The 20,570-nt window shown below is 38.3% G+C and overlaps 1 protein-coding gene across 4 annotated transcripts in view; it reads right to left on the bottom strand.

The window, feature by feature from the left end:
• The window catches only part of ADCYAP1 (adenylate cyclase activating polypeptide 1), a 66,133-nt gene that overhangs the window by 14,676 nt on the left and 30,887 nt on the right, over positions 1–20,570 (bottom strand). The gene's annotated exons all lie outside the window — the stretch shown is intronic.

Raw genomic sequence — 20,570 nt, 5'->3', positions numbered from 1 at the left:
AATTTTTACTTTAGTCACATATCTTTTGAAAAGAAATTAAGAGAAGGAAAGGAAATATGTACATTTATTTTTATACATGATTATTATTTCTGGTTTCTTTATCCCCTCTAATAATTCATGGATCAGCAAACTAGAGTCCCTGTGCCAAATCAAACCTACTGCCTGTTTTTGTATGGCCTGTACACTAAGAATAGTTTTTATATTTTTAAATGATTGAGGGGAAAAAAACCAATGGAAGAATATTTTTGTGACATGTGAAAATTATATGAAAATATATTTCACTATCCATAATAAAGTTTTATTGGAACATAAAAAAATATATCTATATAAAGAACTTACAAATCCATAAAGAAAAGACAATCACACCTACATGCAAAGTTGGTAAAGGATATAAAGAGACAATTTTGCAATTGACAAGGCAAGAAACAAGTGTTGGAGAGGATGTGGAGAAAGGAGAACCCTCTTACACTGTTGGTGGGAATGCAATTTGGTACAGCCACTTTGGAAAACAGTGTGGAGGTTCCTCAAAAAGTTAAAAATAGAGCTACCCTATGACCCAGTAATAGCACTACTGGGTATTTACCCCAAAAATACAGATGTAGTGAAAAGAAGGGCCATATGCACCCCAATGTTCATTGCAGCAATGTCCACAATAGCCAAACTGTGGAAGGAGCCGAGATGCCCTTCAACAGACAAGTGGATAAAGAAGATGTGGTCTATTAGACAATGGAATACTACTCAGCTATCAGAAAGAATGATAACCCAACATTTGCATCAACATGGATGGGACTGGAGGAGATTATGCTAAGTGAAATAAGTCAAGCAGAGAAAGACAATTATCATATGGTTTCACTCATTTGTGGAACATAAGGAATAGTAGGGAGATCGTTAGGAGAAGGAAGGGAAAAATTAAGGGGGGGTAAACAGAGGAGGAAATGAACCACGAGAGACTATGGACTCCAGGAAACAAACTGAGGGTTTGGGGTGGGGGGATAGGCTGGCCCGGTGAACAGTATTAAGGAGGGCACGTATTGCATGGAGCACTGGGTGTTATACACAAACAATGAATCATGAAACACTACATCAAAAACTAATGATGTACTGTATGATGACTAACATATCATAATAAAAATTTTTTTTTCCTTACTACCTACAGCCCACTGACAGCCCATGTGCTATCTACAGCCCATTACTACCACTCAGCCCACAGCAGAGCGACATTCCTCTAGGGACTCAGTTGCCTCGATATTAATACTTTGCTAAGGGCAAAAGAGAATCCTATCCTGACACCCATCCCCCAGGATCCTGTAAGGCTACTTTAACATATAAAAATTCCTTTGGAAACTTCCTTTATCTTCAAACCCCCCAAGCATATGGCCCACCGATATACATCTGAAGGGTCTCATGACTAAGGTTTTCTTAGACGGTAATAAGTGACATTTTTTCAACAATAGCTAGCCCCCTCAAGGTTGTGGAAACCTGCCTTCAAATTCCTTAGAGACTTAAGCTATCCCTAACCCCCTCCCAACTTGAAAGTATATAATGGGCTACCCCTCAAAAAAAAAAAAAAGGCAATTTTGCAAAGTTAGAAATATGAATGGCCAACAAATTTGCACAAAATTTTTCTTTTTGCAAATGGATAGTTATCCCAGTATCCTATACTTTCCATTGAAAATTACATGATAGTGTTTATTTCCTTACATTTATGTACTTTATGTTTATTCCTTCAACCTATCCTACGTAGCACAAATGGTCCTACAAATACAAATTTAAAAGTCATTTTTAATTTACCAAATTGGAATGATTTTTTTATATTCTACTATGCTGTATTATCAAATGTCCCAGGAATTATGTGCTCTCAAGCACTGCTGGCAGGAGTATAAATTGATCCAACTTTTCCAGAGAGTAGTTTGTCAATTATGCATAAATTTGACCCACTGATTTTACTTCTATGAATTTATTCTGAGAAAATAAGCATGGATCTATCCAAAGATTAACTGCAACCCTATTTAAAGCACCATTGACTATGATAAGGAACGTTTTAAAACAACCATAAAATGTCCCATAATAGGGGACTGATTAAATTTCCTTTAGTACATCCCTACAATGGAACATCATTTCTGTTGTAAATGATGAAATGGAGTGATGCTGTAGAAAAATCTTTAATGGCATTAGAAGATGCTCACAATATCTTGTTAAAAAGAGAGAGAGAGCAGATTATAAATCCACCGTACAATACAATACCAATTTTGCAAAAAAACACTTCTACTTGTGCATCTGGAAGGACATATACCAAAGCATTAACAATGTTCATCACCAGAGTTAGAATTATGAAGGGAATCATGGATTCTTTTTATTTTCTTTTTGTGCTTATCCATTTTTTTCTTAAAAGTTTTTTAAATGAATATATGAGATTTATTTTTAAATGTAATGCTTGGCTTTTTTCTTTATTACATTTCCAATACATGTGTACTTCCTCTTTGTTAAAATTTCTTTTGTCTTATACTGAGCTAAGCATCCATTTGATTCTTCTCATCATGGAGGTCTGATCTTTGACCTCCACCAGAAAGTTAAAGGTAAATCAGGACAGAAGGAAGTATAGACAACACATTAAGAAAGTAAGTGGAGCCAAGGCAAGTGGGAGAAAAAACATAGCAGAGGGGAGAGCCAAGCAATGCAGCCATCCACAGTGGCCATCTCCTGTGTACCTATCAAATTTTTTCATGTTAAGTCTTTACTGATGAGATTAATTGAATGTTTTATTTTTTTTAAAGATTTTATTTATTTATTTGACAGAGAGAGAGACAGCCAGCAAGAGAGGGAACATAAGCAGGGGGAGTGGGAGAGGAAGAAGCAGGCTCCCAGCAGAGGAGCCTGATGTGGGGCTCGATCCCAGAATGCTGGGATCACGCTCTGAGCCAAAGGCAGACGCTTAACGACTGAGCCACTCAGGCACTCCTAATTGAATGTTTTAAATCAAATTTGTGTTTATTGAGGGTGAACTGTACCTTGAAAGTATAGTTTATCCTTATTCAGAGGTGGATCATCTAGTGTTACTCAGAATTTGGCTCCTTTATGATCCAAGTCTATCATCATATTTGTGAGACCAAGGAGGCTCAGACATTAATCGTCTTCTGACCTTACCCCTTTTTATAAAGTATACCCTTTCCATGCCCGGTTTCAGGACTGGTTATTACCGGGGCTGAACAACATCTAGCAAGCAGGATTAGTCAGGTGCCACGTTTGAGGCAACATTAGTCAGAGTTTTCAAGAGGTGGTGTTATGGATTGAATTATGTCCTCAAAAAATACCTGGAGAAATCCTAACCTCCCAGTACCCCAGAATGTAATCTTATTTGAAAATAGGGTGTTTGAAGATGTTGTCAAGTTAAGACAGGGTCATTACAGTGGTCTCTAATTTAACAGAATTGATGTCCTTATAATATGGAGAGATTTGGATACGGACACCCATTTGCACAAAAAGAAGATTATGTGAAGAGACATAAGGAGAATGCCATGTGAAGACTGGAGTGATACCATCACAAGCCAAGGAATGTCTAGGATTACCAGAAGCTGGAAGAGGCAAGGAAGGCTCCTTCTGCCAAAGGTTTCAGCAGGAAGGTGGCCCTCCAACACCTTCACTTGGACTTCTAACTTCTGGAACTGTAAGACAATAAATTTCTGTTGTTCTGGGCCACCCAGTTTATGGTATTTTGTGACCGCAGCCCCAGGAAACTAATACAGAAGGTATAATTCCCTTTTCCAAAAATAAATAAATAAATAAAATGCAGTAATTCCCAGAGGACACTGGAAAATATGGAAGAGCCCTTTACTGAACTGCTGCAAAGCTAATCACAAAGAATGGAGGATCTGGTCCTGCCAGCGTATGCAGGCAAAACCTCTGCCTCTTTTATGCATATACCTTCACCTTCAACTTCTATTTTGCAATCATTGTCCATCCTTAAATTGGGATGAAATTCTGGTCTCCCTCACAGGATTACTGCACAGAATCAATATATTAAAGTATATTGGGAAGTACTTTGAGAAGAAAGGGAGTACATATATACAACAGAACCAGGTAAAGTGACAACGATAAGAAACACGCTGAACAGAAGTGGCTACAGGGCCTAAGAAATTAAGGCAGTTGTTAACTCCATCTAATGCTTTATAATTGGCTTATGATCCTTCTTAGTGTGTTGAAACGACAAGTTACTGTGCCACCTTAATCCATGGTATGCAGATAGGGTAATCTGTGTAGAGCTGTCTGTGTGGTTTACATACACTAGGGCAACAGGGTGTGATGGTCTCTCCCTAAAGGTCAGCACAACAGACACCTAGGAAGTAAAACCGCACCAGGAAGGTAAGTGTTTTACTAAATAAGTAAAATCTCTTTAGGAAAACTGTGTGACTCAGTGTAATAGGCAGAGGACAAAAAAAGGAGGCCACAGGACCTTTCAAACAGAGCACCAGAGAACCCTGAAACACATAGATTCTCAATTCAGTGAAAGGCACTCCTCTATAAAGTCAGCTTCACTCTGAAGGCAGAACCATTCATATTCCCTCTCCAGATGCCTCTACTATAGGGATAAACACGTATTTTAGAGTGGGAAAGATTTTTACCTGTTCTCTTTTACGGTATCCTAATATTGAGCAAACTTTTATATTTAGAAACAAGCCCTCCTAAAATGTGATGCAAATATCCCAACTCTTGAGCTAAAGGAACTCAGAATTATATAAAACTCTAAAAATGTAGCCCTACACATAGCTGCACATAAAGCAACAGGAGTTTGAGGGCCATAGTTTAGTACTGTATACGCAGTCATAGTCAGTAGACTTCTACCATATCTACTGAAGCCAAATGAAAATAAAAACATCACCAAGCTGGGCGCCTGGATGGTTCAGTCCGTTAAGCATCTGACTCTTGATCTCAGCTCAGGTCTTGATCTCAGGGTTATGACTTCAAGCCCCTCGTTAGGCTCCACGCTGGGCATGGAGCCTACTTAATAATTTTTAAAAATCACCAAGTATTTGTCAATTAATGTCATGTATAGAATGGGCTAGAGAACCTAAGACATGTAAACTCTCTGCCATCAAGAAGATTACAATCAAAATAATGAATCAAAATGCATTTTTGTAAGTTGTCTATTGAGTTCCTAGCATGGGCAGAATGTGTCACCCCAAAATTCATATGTTGAAGCCCAAATTCCCAGTGTGATGGTATTTGGAGGTGAAACTTTTAGGAGGTAATTAGGTCATGAAGGTGGAGCCCTCACGAATGGAATTAGTGCCCTTCTAAGAAGAGACACAAGGGAGATGATCTCTCACTCTGCCATGGGAGGACACAGCAAGAAGGGAGCCTTCTGCAAGCCCGCCAAGAAGAAAACCCTCATCAGACACCGAATCTGCCAGTGCTTTGATCTTGGACTCCCCAGTCTTCAGAATTGTGAGAAATAAACGTCTGTTGTTTAAGGTACACAGTTTACAGTGTTCTGTTATAGAGCCGCCTGAACGAAGACAGCTCCTGAAATCAGATCCTCTCTACTTCTCCACTGCTGCTCTCTGTCAGAAAGTATCTACAGATGCACACAACAGCCACAAATATGATTTGTTTGAAATCTCCAGTAAATATCTCAGTTAAAGAAGATGGGCTTAGCAGGTAAGGCATTGCCACTCACAAGATTAACTGCTGTGTAGGCATGAATGTGAGGCATAGCAACTTTGCAAATCGTTTTTAAAAATTGCTGTGCTTACCTGTTCTAACAAAAAAAAATTAATTAAAAATTTAAAAGTGGAAAGAAAATGTTGAGAACCACTGGTCTATTGCATTGGTTTTAAATCAGTTACACCTGGCAAAGTGTAGCCATGTCTGTAAGGAGAGTTTAAACTCCATTTTATTTTAAGTCAAAATATGTGTAACCTCCACTCTAAAATCTTTAGAATAAAGAGTTGTTTTTAGCTGGTGGTTTTGAAGTTCTAGAAAACGGGCATGTCCGAATGGATGTGAAGTGGTTATAGGGGTTTAGTCCACAGCACTGAAAATTTTAATCCATGGGATTTTTATTCAGGTCATATTCACCACAGCCAACCAAAGGGAGTGTCCCCAGTGGTCTGAACCAAAGCAGTTTTAAAGTGTTAGAATGTTCTTTTAAAATGTTAAAGTTATCTGTTACTGTTCAAGAATGATTTTTGCACTTTTAAGCTTCCATTATTCTAATTAAATAGCGTTGTGCGTAAAAAAAATCAGTATGTTTATGAGGACTATTTGTCCTACAAAATTTACGCTCTTCTAAGACAGATTTTACCTAGACTATTCTTTCTTCCTGCTCCACAATAGAGACAACAAAACAGATACATCTGTTACAAATGTCATACAACACACACACATACATACATACACACACACTCCTCAATTACATTGCTCTTATAGCACATAGCAGATTCTGCCCTGTAGATGAACAATTAAATTAGAATATATAAAAGAGGCAAAAATTAGATGTCATCATACTCACAACTTGATTTCTTTTAGATTTGCCCCAAGGTCTTGTAGAGCATGAGCACATATATTAAAGAAAATTTTTATGACTGCTACTTCTTTGTTTTCAATGGCTTTTTATGAAAGCCACATCACTCTGACATAAAAACATGCAAGTGGCCAGATGCAGAGAAATCTATATACCTTAAAGGTCACAAAAATTGTGCCTGTTGTCACCCTGTCATGACAGAGATGCAGTGGTTACTTTTAGAGGAAGATGTTGACCAGGTGGGGGCAGGAAAGAGCCTTCTGGAAATGTGCTATCCCTTAATCTGGGTGACAGTTACATGAATCTATACTTCAGTAAAAATCATCAAGCTGTGAACTTAAGATTTGTGCACTTTACAAGTGACATCCCAATAATCTGTTTTTTTTCTGTTAGGTGTATTCATATCCTGTTCAAAATTAGGTAAAGCAATACTATGTTGGGTTATAAAGTAATAATTTATAGATGAATAAATTAACAAGAACTAATAAAATTATTGCATTTTTAAAGTCACAAAATTCCTTGAAGCATGTATATAATTGTTAAATACACACCACATGGCCATTAATATGGATTATCCATAAAACCAAAGCTAATTATTTGTTGGCAGTAGTTGAATCTGAAGGACCAACAGGGTAAAAAAAATTTGTTTCCTAAAACTTAACTCTTTTCAGTTACATAAACACAATGAACACAGGAAGACCAAGGCCACCACAGTTGAACGCCAGAATTTTTTCATCTCTAGAGTCACCTGTAACTGGCCCCAGGAACCTGAGACCCACAGACAGTCATGCTACAGCTGCTGAAAACTGATTGCAGTTTCTCAGTCCTATTCAAGGCCTTGATGGGGTTCAGTGTAGGTTCCCCCAAGATAAGCCACTTTGGCATACTATTTTGAATTAAACTTATTTTTTTAAAAAATGGTTGGTGCAAGACACACTGACCTCTTTTGTCCCCCTAAAAATGGGGGAGGAATTTCCCACATGGGAGGTACTTCCTGGTACAAATCTGGAGAAAGAGAAGCATCCTTATCACCAGAGGTAGGGACTTTAGGGCTGAGAAGGCTATATAAGGCCTTGTCACTTCTTCACTAATTTACTACCCCAAGCCTAAACTTCTTTGTCTTGTCAATGCTTCAAAAATGTATTGTTTCTTTGTCTAAAAGGTGTAAAAACTGTTTGCTTTGGTCACTTCTTTTAGTCTTATATTTCTATGAGCTCCTGTTCATATGAAATTAAACTTGTTTTTCAGTTAATCTGTTTTAGGGCACCTGAATTATTAGACGAGCCAAAGAACCTATAAAGGAAGAAGAAGAAAGTTTCCTCCTCTACAGCCTGAATGCAGAATTCAGCAGCAGCTTGTTTTATTTTTTTAATTTATTTATTTAAAATCAATTAACATACAGTGTATTATTAGCTTCAGAGGTAGACTTCAGTGACTCATTAGTTGCAGGGCTGACACAGAAATTTTCAGGTCATTTATGCAGAGTTGGAGCTGGGAACTTGAGACCCCAAATTCATCTTTTTCTTTCCCCACTTTCTCCAGTGCAATTAGGAGTAACCAGCCAATCTCATTACACTTGCTAGTTTGACAACATTCTAAGGTTTCAAGTATATGGTCACCCAGAATCTTACTTCTTATAACTATTTGATTAAAAGTATCCAGTGGTAATAGTTCGTATATCTTTATTGCTGCATCATGCCAGGGACTATCAGTAGGCTCTTTGCCACAGGAAATAGTCATTCATGCCTTTAAATCCAATCATATTACAGAACTAATTCCAGAAAACCTAAAACCAACTCAGAAAACTCATCCTTAAGATTCTGTTCCTCTAAAACTACTCTGGGTACCAGATCTGTATCAGTCAAAGAAAACAGAAACAATTATATATATATACTATGTATTATAAAAGAGACAGAGAGACAGAGATTTCAAGGAATGGGCTTATGGGACTGTGGGGGTTGGCAAGGCTGAAATCCATAGGGTAGGCTGAAAACTCTCAGGCAAGATCTGATGCTGCGGTCTTTTTTTTTTTTTTAAGAGTTATTTATTTATTTTGAGAGAGAGAAAAAGTACATGTAAGTGGGGGAGGGGCAGAGGGGGAAAGAAAGAGAAACTCAAGCAGACTCTCTGCTGAGCACAGAGCCTGACACAGGGCTCAATCTCAAGACCTTGAACCACTCAGGTGCCCCTGAGTCTTCAGTCTTAAAGCAGAATTTTTCTCAGAGCGACCGCAGTTTTGTTCTTAAAGCCTTTAACTGATTGGATGAGGCCAACCCACGTTACTAAAGATAATCTCCCTTACTTACTTAATTGCAGAGGTTAACCACATTTACAAAATACCTTCACAGCAAAGACTTAATGTTTGATTGAATAACTGGGTACCATAGCCTAGCCAAGTTGAGCCATAAAACTATCATAATCTGTAATAGTGACTTCTATTTTCATTATGATTAGCAAATTACACCACCCCCTTGATTATCCAATCACAATTAAACTGTATTTTTTGCTTCCAGTTCTTCCAAAATCATGAGGAAATTATCACTTACATTTAATTTACATTATAATATTTATTCATGGTTAAACACTACTTACAGAGTCAACAATTTCGTACATAACAGCTCTGCCACTAGGGAAAAAAACCCTTAGTGGTTTGCAGATAATGTTCTGAAGACATTTATTTATAGCCAAGAATTGCCAGAAATAACACCCAAATTAATAATTAAATACAAAGCTTTTATTGCAAAAGGAACAAAGCTAAAGTAAACAGAAATTATCTGAAATTTTTCAACACACAAATTCATGGTGCTCTTATTTAACTGAACAGTTATCACAATAATAACTAACAACCTGACATCTTCCAAGTTCCCTGGAGCTCCTGGCCCCTAAATCCAAGAAAGCTGACAGGGATAGCCTAGCAATTCAGATTGTGTGGGAGGAAATAAAAAAGAAATCAGTGAAAAACTATGGAAAAACATAGAGGCAGGTAGAAAATACTCTGATTCCATAGAAGAGAATGGATTTTTAGTCATAAACCCAAATATGCGAAACTGTATTTTATTTTCCTATAACTGAAGTAAATTCCATTTACTTCTTTTACTGCTATTTGGCAGTAGGGAAGCTCAGGGCTTCCACATTACCTAATAGCAGAAAGTTAAATAGAATAATTTCTAGGTAAACTCAGTCAAATGAATGATTATTCAATCATTCTGTGTTTTTAGTCAGTCAATTCAGGATTTTTTTTTTTCCAGTAAAGTCAGTGACATTTCCCAAGGGCTTAAGTGCCAGAGAACTTATGGAAGTACCTGTGCTTCAAGAGGTAAGTAACTGGTTCTTAATGGTTCTCTGTCTTCCACGGGTATCCGCAGAGATATAACTTATCTTATTGGGTCTTCAGTGGTAAGCGTCTATTCCAGCTGTGGTTTCTCATTCAAATGGTCCATGAGCATCTGCCAACTGTTTTCTTTCATCATGATGTGCCTTCATTCATGTCTGGAGACCACTTCTGATCCATCAGCCTTTTCTCAGCCAATCAAACCCTCTCTTAAGAGCATGGGAAGCTTTTTTTTTTCTTTTTTTTTTTAAATAATGATTTTTTTATTTTATTATGTTAGTCACCATACAGTACATCCCTAGTTTTTGATGTAAAGTTCCATGATTCATTACATGCGTATAACACCCAGTGCACTGTGCAATACGTGCCCTCCTTACTACCCATCACCAGTCTATCCCATTGCCCATCCCCCTCCCCTCTAAAGCCCTCAGTTTGTTTCCCAGAGTCCATAGTCTCTCATGGTTCATGCCCCCCTCTGTTTACCCCCTCCTTTCTTCTTCCCTTTCTTCTCCTGCTGATCTTCCTACTTCTTATGTTCCATAAATGAGTGAAACCATATGATAATTGTCTTTCTCTGTTTGACTTATTTCGCTTAGCATTATCTCCTCCAGTCCGATCCATGTTGCAGCAAATGTTGAGAAATCGTTCTTTATGATAGCTGAGTAATATTCAATTGTACATATGGACCCCATCTTCTTAATCCAGTCATCTGTTGAAGGGCATCTCGGTTCCTTCCACGATTTAGCTATTGTGGACAATGCTGCTATGAACATTGGGGTGCATATGGCCCTTCTCTTCACTACGTCTGTATCTTTGGGGTAAATACCCAGTAGTGCAATGGCTGAGTCATAGGGTAGCTCAATTTTTAACTTTTTAAGGGACCTCCACACTGTTTTCCAGAGTGGCTGTACCAACTTGCATTCTCACCAACAATGTAGGAGGGTTCCCCTTTCTCCACATCCTCTCCAGCAATTGTTGTTTCTTGCCTTGTCAATTTTTGCCATTCTAACTGGCGTAAAGTGGTATCTTAGTGTGGTTTTGGTTTGAATTTCCCTGATGGCTAATGATTTTGAACATTTTTTCATGTGTCTGTTAGCCATTTGTATGTCTTTATTGGAAAAGTGTCTGTTCATATCTTCTGCCCATTTTTTGATTTGATTATTTGTTTCACGTGTATTGAGTTTGAGAAGTTCTTTGTAGATCTTGGATACTAATCTTTTATCTGTAGCGTCATTTACAAGTACCTTCTCCCATTCCGTGGGCTGCATCTTAGTTTTTTTGACTGTTTCCTTGGCTGTGCAGAAACTTTTAATCTTGATGAAGTCCCACAAGTTCATTTTTTCTTTTGTTTCTCTTGCCTTTGGAGATGTGTCATGAAAAAAGTTGCTGTGGCCGATGTCAAAGAGGTTGCTGCCTATGTTCTCCTCTAGGATTTTGATGGATTCCTGTCTCACATCAAGGTCTTTCATCCATTTGGAGTTTATCTTTGTGTATGGTGTGAGAGAGTGGTCAAGTTTCATTCTTTTGCATGTAGCTGTCCAATTTTCCCAGCACCATTTATTGGAAAGACTGTCTTTTTTCCACTGGATGTTTTTTTCTGCTTTGTCAAAGATTAGTTGCCCAAAGAGCCGAGGGTCCATTTCTGGGCTCTCTATTCTGTTCCATTGGTCTATGTGTCTGTTTTTGTGCCAGTACCATGCTGTCTTTGTGATCACAACTTTGTAGTATAGCTTGAAATCCGGCAACGTGATGCCCCCAGCTTTTTCTTTTTCAACAATTCCTTGGTGATTTGGGGCCTTTTCTGGTTCCACACAAATTTAAGGGCTGTTTGTTCCAGTTCTTTGAAAAATGTCATTGATATTTTGATTGGGATGGCATTGAAAGTGTAGATTGCTCTGGGTAGCATAGACATTTTAACTATGTTAATTCTTCCGATCCATGAGCATGGAATATTTTTCCATCCTTTTGTGTCTTCTTCAATGTCTTTCAAGAGTGATTTGTAGTTTCTAGAATATAGATCCTTTACATTTCTGGTTAAGTTAATTCCGAGATAACGTATTATTTTTGGTGCTATTGTAAATGGAATGGATTCCCTAATTTCTCTTTCTTCAGTCTCATTGTTCGTGTATAGAAATGCAACTGACTTCTGAGCACTGATTTTGTATCCCGCCACATTACTGAATTGCTCTATAACTTCTAGTAGTTTGGGGGTGGAGTCTTTTGGGTTTTCCATATAGAGTATCATGTCATCTGCGAAGAGAAGAAGTTTGACTTCTTCTTTGCCGATTTGGATACCTTTTATCCCTTTTTGTTGTCTGATTGCTGTTGCAAGGACTTCTAGCACTATGTTGAATAATAATGGCGAGAGTGGGCATCCTTGTCGTGTTCCTGATCTTAAGGGAAAGGCTTCCAGCTTTTCCCCATTGAGAATATTTGCTGTAGGCTTTTCATAGATGGTTTTTATGAAATTGAGGAAGGTACCCTCTATCCCTACACTCTGAAGGGTTTTAATCAGGAAAGGATGCTGTATTTTGTCAAATGCTTTTTCTGCATCAATTGAGAGGATCATATCGTTCTTGACTTTTTTCCTGTTGAAATGATCTATCACACTGATCAATTTATGAATGTTGAACCACCCTTGCATCCCAGGGATGAATCCCACTTGGTCATGATGGATAATCCTTTTAATGTACTGTTGGATCCTATTAGCTAGGATCTTGTTGAGAATTTTGGCGTCCATAGACATCAGGGATATCGGTCTGTAATTCTCCTTTTTGATGGGGTCTTTGCCTTGTTTGGGGATCCGGGTAATACTGGCCTCATAGAATGAGTTTGGTAGTTTTCCTTCTGTTTCTATTTTTTGAAACAGCTTTAGGAGAATATGTATTATTTCTTCTTTGAATGCTTGGTAGAATTCCCCGGGGAATCCATCAGGCCCTGGACTCTTGTTTTTTGGGAGGTTTTTGATCACTGCTTCAATCTCTTCATAATTAATCCGTCTGTTTAAAAAATCAATTTCTTCCTGTTTCAGTCTTAGTAGTTTATAGGTTTCCAGGAAGGCATCCATTTCTTCCAGGTTGTTTAATTTATTGGCATAAAGCTGTTGATAAAAGTTTCTAATGATCCTTCCTATCTCATTGGTGTTGGTTGTGGCCTCTCCCCTTTCATTCATAATTTTATTAATTTGGGTCCTTTCTCTATTCTTTTAAATAAGTCTTGCCAGTGGCTTATCGATCTTACTTATTCTTTCAAAGAACCAGCTTCTAGTTCTGTTGATCTGCTCTACTGTGCTCCTGGTTTCTAATTCATTGATCTCTGCTCTAATCTTGATCAACTGCTTTCTCATGCGTGGCTTCTTGAGGTGAGAATATAAAAACTGCATTTTAGATTTTTCTATTCTTTTGAGATGGGAAGCTTTCTAATGCTCTTCTGCACTCCGCTGGGTCCTCAGGTGACTCTGGAGGCAGCCTCAGGCACTCTCTGCCCAGACCTTCCCCGCAGACATTTGCCACTGCCAAACCATACTTTGGGAGGCACTTCTCTATCAAGCTGAGATTTCTCCTCAGGCCTAACTTAGGAAGGGATACACTTACACACTCCTAGCCTACCTGGGATATAAGGTCATTACATGTACATGCTCTCACACACACACACACACACACACACACACACATACACACATAGCCCAGGAGAGAAGACAGAACACTGGGAGCCTTTTCACCAGTAATTAATTCTATTCTTGCCTATCACTGGAAAATTTATTTTTCTCACTAGCTCATCCACTTGGTTGTGGGAATGATACATGCACAGAACCTCAGTATTCAGACACTTTTCTTGCTAATCTACTGTCTCTGTGAGGGCAACTCTAAGGATATTTTATAAAGATTATTTTTATTTCGGCTGTATGAACCTTTGCCCAAAAGTAACCAAGTTTCACCAATATAATGAGTTGAGAGTTTTGGCAAAAAAGTGAAGGTGGAAGGAAACTTGGTTCTGGCTTTCATGCCAATACAGTTAGAGTATTCTTTTTTTTTTTTTTAAGATTTTATTTATTTATTTGACAGAGAGAGAGGCAGAGAGAGGGGGAACATAAGCAGGGGGAGTGGAAGAGGAAGAAGCAGGCTTCCCATCGAGCAGGGAGCCCAATGCGGGGCTCAATCCCAGAATGCTGGAATCATGACCTGAGCTGAAGGCAGACGTTTAAAGACTGAGCCACCCAGGCACCCCTATAGTTAGAATATTCTAACAGAGAAACCACTACTGTTCCATGTTGACTATGGTACATGCAGTAGTGAGGTTTCCTTTGGTTTTATAATACCTAACAGGTTTATGTTTGAATTCCAGGCCCATTAGGTTCTCTATAATTGGTCTTAGACAAGTTAGTTAACCTCTTTGAAACTCATTTTCCTCATTCTCCATACCTATCTCATGGGATTATTGTGAGAGTTAATGAGATAACAACTGATAATGTTGGTTTCCTAATCAAATTAGGCAAAATTTAAAAGTTTCAGTTGACACAATCTTAACATAAACTGTTATATAAAAATCTAAGTTTCTTTGAAAATTAAGTAGTATAAGATAGTCATGACAAAATAATCACCTATCCAAGACAATTATGAACATATTTTAATATCTAAGTATTCAGCACTTGTTGACCTCATATGCCAACATTCACCACTCACTGTCCCTTCCCACACAAACACATGTCCCTTATATCTTCTCTGTAATTCTATTTCAAGTCCAGTGGAGCAAATGCTACCCAGAGTGGTTAGTTTCTACATACCAGCAGCCTTTAAACATTGTCTTGGCCATGCCCTAGAAAGAGAAAACTCTGGGTCCTATTGCACCTGGGATTATATAAGAAGTTTTCTGTTGCTTAGAGGTTCCTTGATCTACAGATATTGTTCCTGCTTCTGCTCTTCTGACTCTATGTTTGCTCCTGAGTTGGTATTTGCTCTTCACTTCTAAGGCAAGATTATCACTTGATCAATTCTCAAACTAAATCCAGGACTCACCTTTGTACTTCAGTCTTGTTTCTGACCTTGCTGCCAGGATCCACGGTTGCCCACAGTCTCCCTACCTGGGGAGATGGCCTAAGACCAAAGTCCCATGGAAGCTGTACTCCTGAATTTAAAACCAAAATAGCACGTGGAATTTGAAAGGTTTAAGAAAAAAATCATCATCGAGGTAGAAGAGAAAGATGATATGTGCTAAGTATGTTGGCCCTTAAAAAGGATGGTGACTAACAACAGAAGGCAGAAGTAAGGGGTTTTTTAAGAAATGAGAGATTTCAGTGGAGTAGGAGCTCAAAACCTATTGTGTTGTATTGTTCTTTCTTCTTACAAAGAAGATGTGAATCACATTCAATATATTCAAAATTATCAAAAAGTGAGTTTCTAGATGAGAACATGAGCCAGAATATGCTTTAGAAACCAGTAATCGAGTCTGATTCCCTTATGTCACCTGAAAGACACTGACCCAGGAAGGTTAATGACTGGACCAAGTTCATACAGCTGCCCCAGGGCAAAGGTGAGAGTAGAACCAGTCTATGCTTTTCCTCTTGTGTCTCATTGCCTCCTGAATCACACACTGACTTGATCTGCTTTTCCATTTCTAGGATTTTGATAGAGACTACCTTCCTCAAGGTGGATGAGGTAGTCACATACTTATGTGTGTATTTACTCCAGATCTTCTCTCACATAGCTATGTCTAAACCCTAAAATTAAAGTTTTATAAATTAATTCCACCCTAAAGCAGCCTTCTGTCTCTTCTTCCAGAGCTCTTTCAAGACCCTATAGCTAAACAGAAACCCACTTTCTTATAACCTCCCCTAACCTCAACCTCCAGGCTTTACCCCTCATTCTGTCGCCACCTCTTCAACTAGCTGACTTTGGCTGCTAGTATTTTAAAGTATATTTTAATAGAGATCTATTAAATATCAAAAAACTTCAAGACCCTAAGAACTGGGTTAATGGTGGGATTGAGGATCGAGCCTTACATCGAAAACCGGGGATGTACTGTATGGTGACTAACATAATATAATAAAAAATCATTATTAAAAAAAAATGGTGGGATTGAGGAAATATATCAGGTGGTGAAGAAGGAACATTTTCCTGCCACAGCTCAACTCACACCATATGAGACTGAGGGAACATGCTTAAGAAGGAATAAGGTTTTACACTTATCAGTAATAGCTGAGGCAGAATAAATTTATTAGAATTTCACAATGTGATAAATGAGAACTATTCTTGTTGGGGAAAAGGGCAGAGAATGTTCTGGAGATGGGAAGATGGTCTGCCTAGCATAATAGCATTTGGAAACAAAAAGGGAGGGGTGAGACGATTTGAGAGAAGAGAGGATGCTTAAATGGCACTGAAGACAAACTTCACTTACTTCATATATTTGTCTAGACCTGATTTAGCACTCATGGCAATCTCTAGAGATTCTGTGTTCTCCATGGTTCCCATGCTTCTTTAGTGCTTTGTATTTATTCATTACTTAAGCATACCAAACAAATACTCCTTGTTGGAACTTTTGTGGTGATTTGTAGCCCAACTAGGGGTCAGGAGTTGGAAAACATCTGTGGTAATTTCCTTATCCCTACCTGTATGTGGAGAAAATATTAGCTACCAGTGAATTTAATAAGTTGCTCTTTGGTTCTTTATTTTCAGTTGTCTAAAATAACTGAATTATTTGTTTTCCTATCTGAATGTCCAAATATTCAAATCATGAGATTTCTTTAAATTTTTTGTTAGTAGGTCTGTATGTTTAAAGGGCAATGTTTTCCATTATAAGAACTACTGACAAATATCAGGGAAATTGTATGTAAATAGTAGCTCTATGGCAACTTCGTCATATTTAAGATCAGGAACCAGATTTCTACTCTATCACACAGTGCTAATAAGTGCTTCATCAACATTTCTGATCCTTTCAAAACCATTGTAGAGACCTCTTTCTACTGTAGAGAGCTTCAGACGTTCATTCAACATAATTTCATAAATGTATTACCAATCTTAGATAATGAATTTTTATTAAAATCCTTAATTAACAACAAAAAATGGTAAATTTTTAAAAAGATTTTATTCATTTATTTGAGAGAGAGAGTGCATGAGCAGGGGGGAAGAGCAGACAGAGAGGGAGAAGCAGACTCCTTGCCTAATAGGTAGCCCAATGCAGGGCTCAATTCCAGGACCCTGAGATCATGACCTGAGCCAAAGGCAGACACATAACCTACTAGGCCACCCAGGTGCCCACCAAAAATGGTAAATTTTTAACTGTGTTAGCCCCCCTCCAAAAAAAGCTGGCTATAAGATATCAGAACTATGTAATTGGGTAAAAATTTGTAATAAACTCTATTTAGCCCATATCTCTTAGATCTAATCTAGACAGCACTTTGAACAAGACTGATGGTTGCCTATTCAGTGTGTAGCAAATTCCAGTGTCTCAATAACTTACCAGGCAAGGGATGTTCTTCTTACATGCACCTAAACTCCTGCAATGCAATTGTGATGCTAACTACCCAACAAACTGAAGTTAGCACAGACCTCACAGGTTGAGATCACAATTCTCCTCTAGGGCATCTTCACTTCAGACACCAGCTACAAGGTCCAGAGTTCCCAGGCCATCCAAACTTCTGTCCAACTGACTAAAATTTCAGAGGTTCCCACTACCTCCTCAGGTTTAATAATTTGATAGAAAGACTCACAGGACTCAGGAAAGCACTATATTTACGATTATTGTTTTATTACAAAGGATGAAAATCAAGACTAGATGAAGGAAGAAACCTGTAAGTTGAGGTCTGGGAAGCTTCCAAACACAGAAGCTCCATGACCTCTCCCTGCAGAATCAGAACACATCACCTTCTTTTCACATCAATGCACTCACCATCTAAGAAGTTCATTCAACATTCATGTCTAGAGTTTTTATTGGGGTTTCATTAATTAGACATGATTTATCAAGTCATTGGACATGTGACTGAATTCAATCTCCAGCCCCTCTCTCCCCTCCCCAGAGGTTATGCTAATATCACCTGGCTCAAACCTTCTTTAAAAGAAAAAAAAAAGCTGCAACCCTCCAATTGCATGGTTAGTCTTTCCAGCATGACCAGCCCCCACCCTGAAACTATCTAGTAGGCCTACCTTCAGTCACATCATTAGCATAAACTCAAGCATGGTCTGAGGGTCCCACCATGAATAACAGACAATTCTGTCCCTGGGGAAATTCCAAGGGTTTAAGATCTCCATCCCAGGAACCTGGGCAAAGACCAAACAAATTCTTTATGATATGACACTTTTTACTGCAACTTAATATACATAAGCAGATAAATGGAGGCTCTTGAAATGTGTCTTATGAAACCCTTATGGACAGCTTTGTTTTATTTCCTGTAGGTATCATTTTACCAGTGATATTACTGCTAATTCATGGTCACAGGGCAGATGTTAGCCAGCAGTAAGTTATCAAATTACCTCTTATTAAAATTTTAAGAAAAATGTCAAGCAAGCTTTCATTTTTCCATTATGTGATTTTCATTTCTTCTTTGAACTATTCAGAAAACTTTTCAATAACTTGAAGATAAAATCTCCTTTTCAGTCATCATATTTCCTCACTTCCACTCAGAACAAAAAAGAACCATAATTTCCACACTTTTAGGTAGAAGCAAGGGCATAAAAATGAGTCCTTAACTTCATTGGTTGTAGAGAAAAATCGTTAAGTTTTAATAATAAATACTAGAAAACTGCCCTGGCCTTTATGACGAAAGCACTACTTCTATCATTCTAAGTTGACCTTATTTTACACTATATTATGGGTAAGAACCCAACCAGTAGAGTTGATTAAAGAAAAAGTAGTTCTGTCAATGAATATGTGGTAGTATCAAAGATGCATAATTGGACCAGGTGTGCTATGGCCAACTTAAGGAGAACACATAATATTCATTTCTTTTACTATGACTTATATCTTCAATATTGGGAGATGTTTCACCCAATGTTCATGGACCAGCATCTACAGATGGGCTCAAGGGCTCCTGAAGTGATATGTAAAATGATAAAGATTTCTTATGCATCATTTTTATCAGATTCCCCAAGTCCATGACAATGACCTAAGAATCACTTTTGTATGTGTTAGGGAGGAAAAATTTTCCTCTACCCTTCAAATTTCCTTTGACTTATATAAGAATTAAATTGACATGATACAGACTAACAGGAAAAAAAATTAAATTTAATTACACATACATGGAGTGAATATGAGGTCCATAGGCAGTCAGGAATTTGAGATTTATATGCCATTCTGAGCTAGGGAGAAGGGGGGTAAGAGTTTGGGACTTTAAAGGGAAGGAAGATGATAAAGAGTAGATATTTGGTAAACAAATGTGTGCTGGGCCATACAAAAACAATGGGACATAAAGAGGAGTTTTAATAAGTAGATTTCACTAAGTTCCTCCCTGTCTGTCACACCTAGTTCATATTATAAGGTACTTATCTATGGTGACAGCTCCCTTCCTGGAGCAGGTCTTCTACCTACATTCTTTTGTGCAGTTAAATGAAAGGTCAAAGGTTCTTCCTGAGCCTTCTTTTTCTTAAAAAAAAAAAAAAACTTAAAATAATTGATATGCCAATGAAACACATTTGGAGGTGGCAATTTTGTTTCCTTCCATAAAGGAACCCTTTTCTGGAAACAAACCAGCCCTTAAGCCATGCCCTATGCCTTCAGAGTTTAACATTTCTACTATCATAAGCCAAGGACTTGCCATTGGTTTTTTCAACTCCTCCAGCCTCCTTGAAGCACTTATTTTCCAGAAGTTGACTTGAGTCTCCATCCCATGCCATGTCTATAGCCCTCCTCAGTGTTTCTGAGAATTCTTGGTGGGGGGGCTCATGTTTCTCTGGGTCACCTCTCAGTCTGAGTTTCTACTCTATTCACTTCTTATAGCAACATCTGTAACATGGGAAATAGCTCTGTTTCCTTAATTCCCCAAAGTACCATTATCATAAGACAGAACCTTATTAGAGGTTTTGAAAAACTGAGCAGCATCATGAATAACCATGTTTCTAGTTTCTGTAAACTTGATGCTTTAATATCTGCCCTCTGTGCTTATGTTGGACATGCCTTATTCTGGACAACCCAGTAATATGTTTGAGTCACCTTGAGTTGGCCTCCTGACTGATTGATTCATCGCCCCTGCCTCCTAAAGAGGAGTTCTTCTCAGTCTGCGTTTCAAATACAAACCAAGCAATCCAGAGTCCACACCCCCAACCTCCTCCTTACTCTGGGCCACTATCCAACTGCCCTAATCACCCCAAACAACTCAGACAGCCCTTATGCCCTGAGGTCTGCTGAAATTATTCAAACTAGCCAATTCCAAGCCTGCTTACTCTGCCTCCACTGTTCCTTTATGAAGAAACCACAATAAACTCTAGCCCACATTTCTTCCCCTTCCCTCTGCCTCATGACAACACTGGTGCTTCCTCATGTGCCCCCCCCCCATAGCATAGCATACCCACTCCTCTTGGTGATCCTTTGGATTTACTATAAATTGTCTATTAATACACTATAGTGTAGAACAAATCACAACAGGCACAGAACAGGAGTCAACTTACAATTAATTACTAGATATCACTGATCCTCAGCCATCTCTACAGAGAATTTCTTAGCAGTGATATTGTCATGGGACTCCTCTCCCTACTGAGGCTATTACTCCCTGTGGTTTCTTCTCTTTACATC

Source organism: Ursus americanus, chromosome 19 (genome assembly GCF_024610735.1).
Source record: "Ursus americanus isolate L20-20 chromosome 19, mUrsAme1.1.p, whole genome shotgun sequence".
NCBI classification, from domain to species: Eukaryota; Metazoa; Chordata; class Mammalia; order Carnivora; family Ursidae; genus Ursus; species Ursus americanus.
The sequence above is the reverse complement of the archived record's forward strand: the minus strand, read 5'-3'. Positions and strand labels throughout refer to the sequence as shown.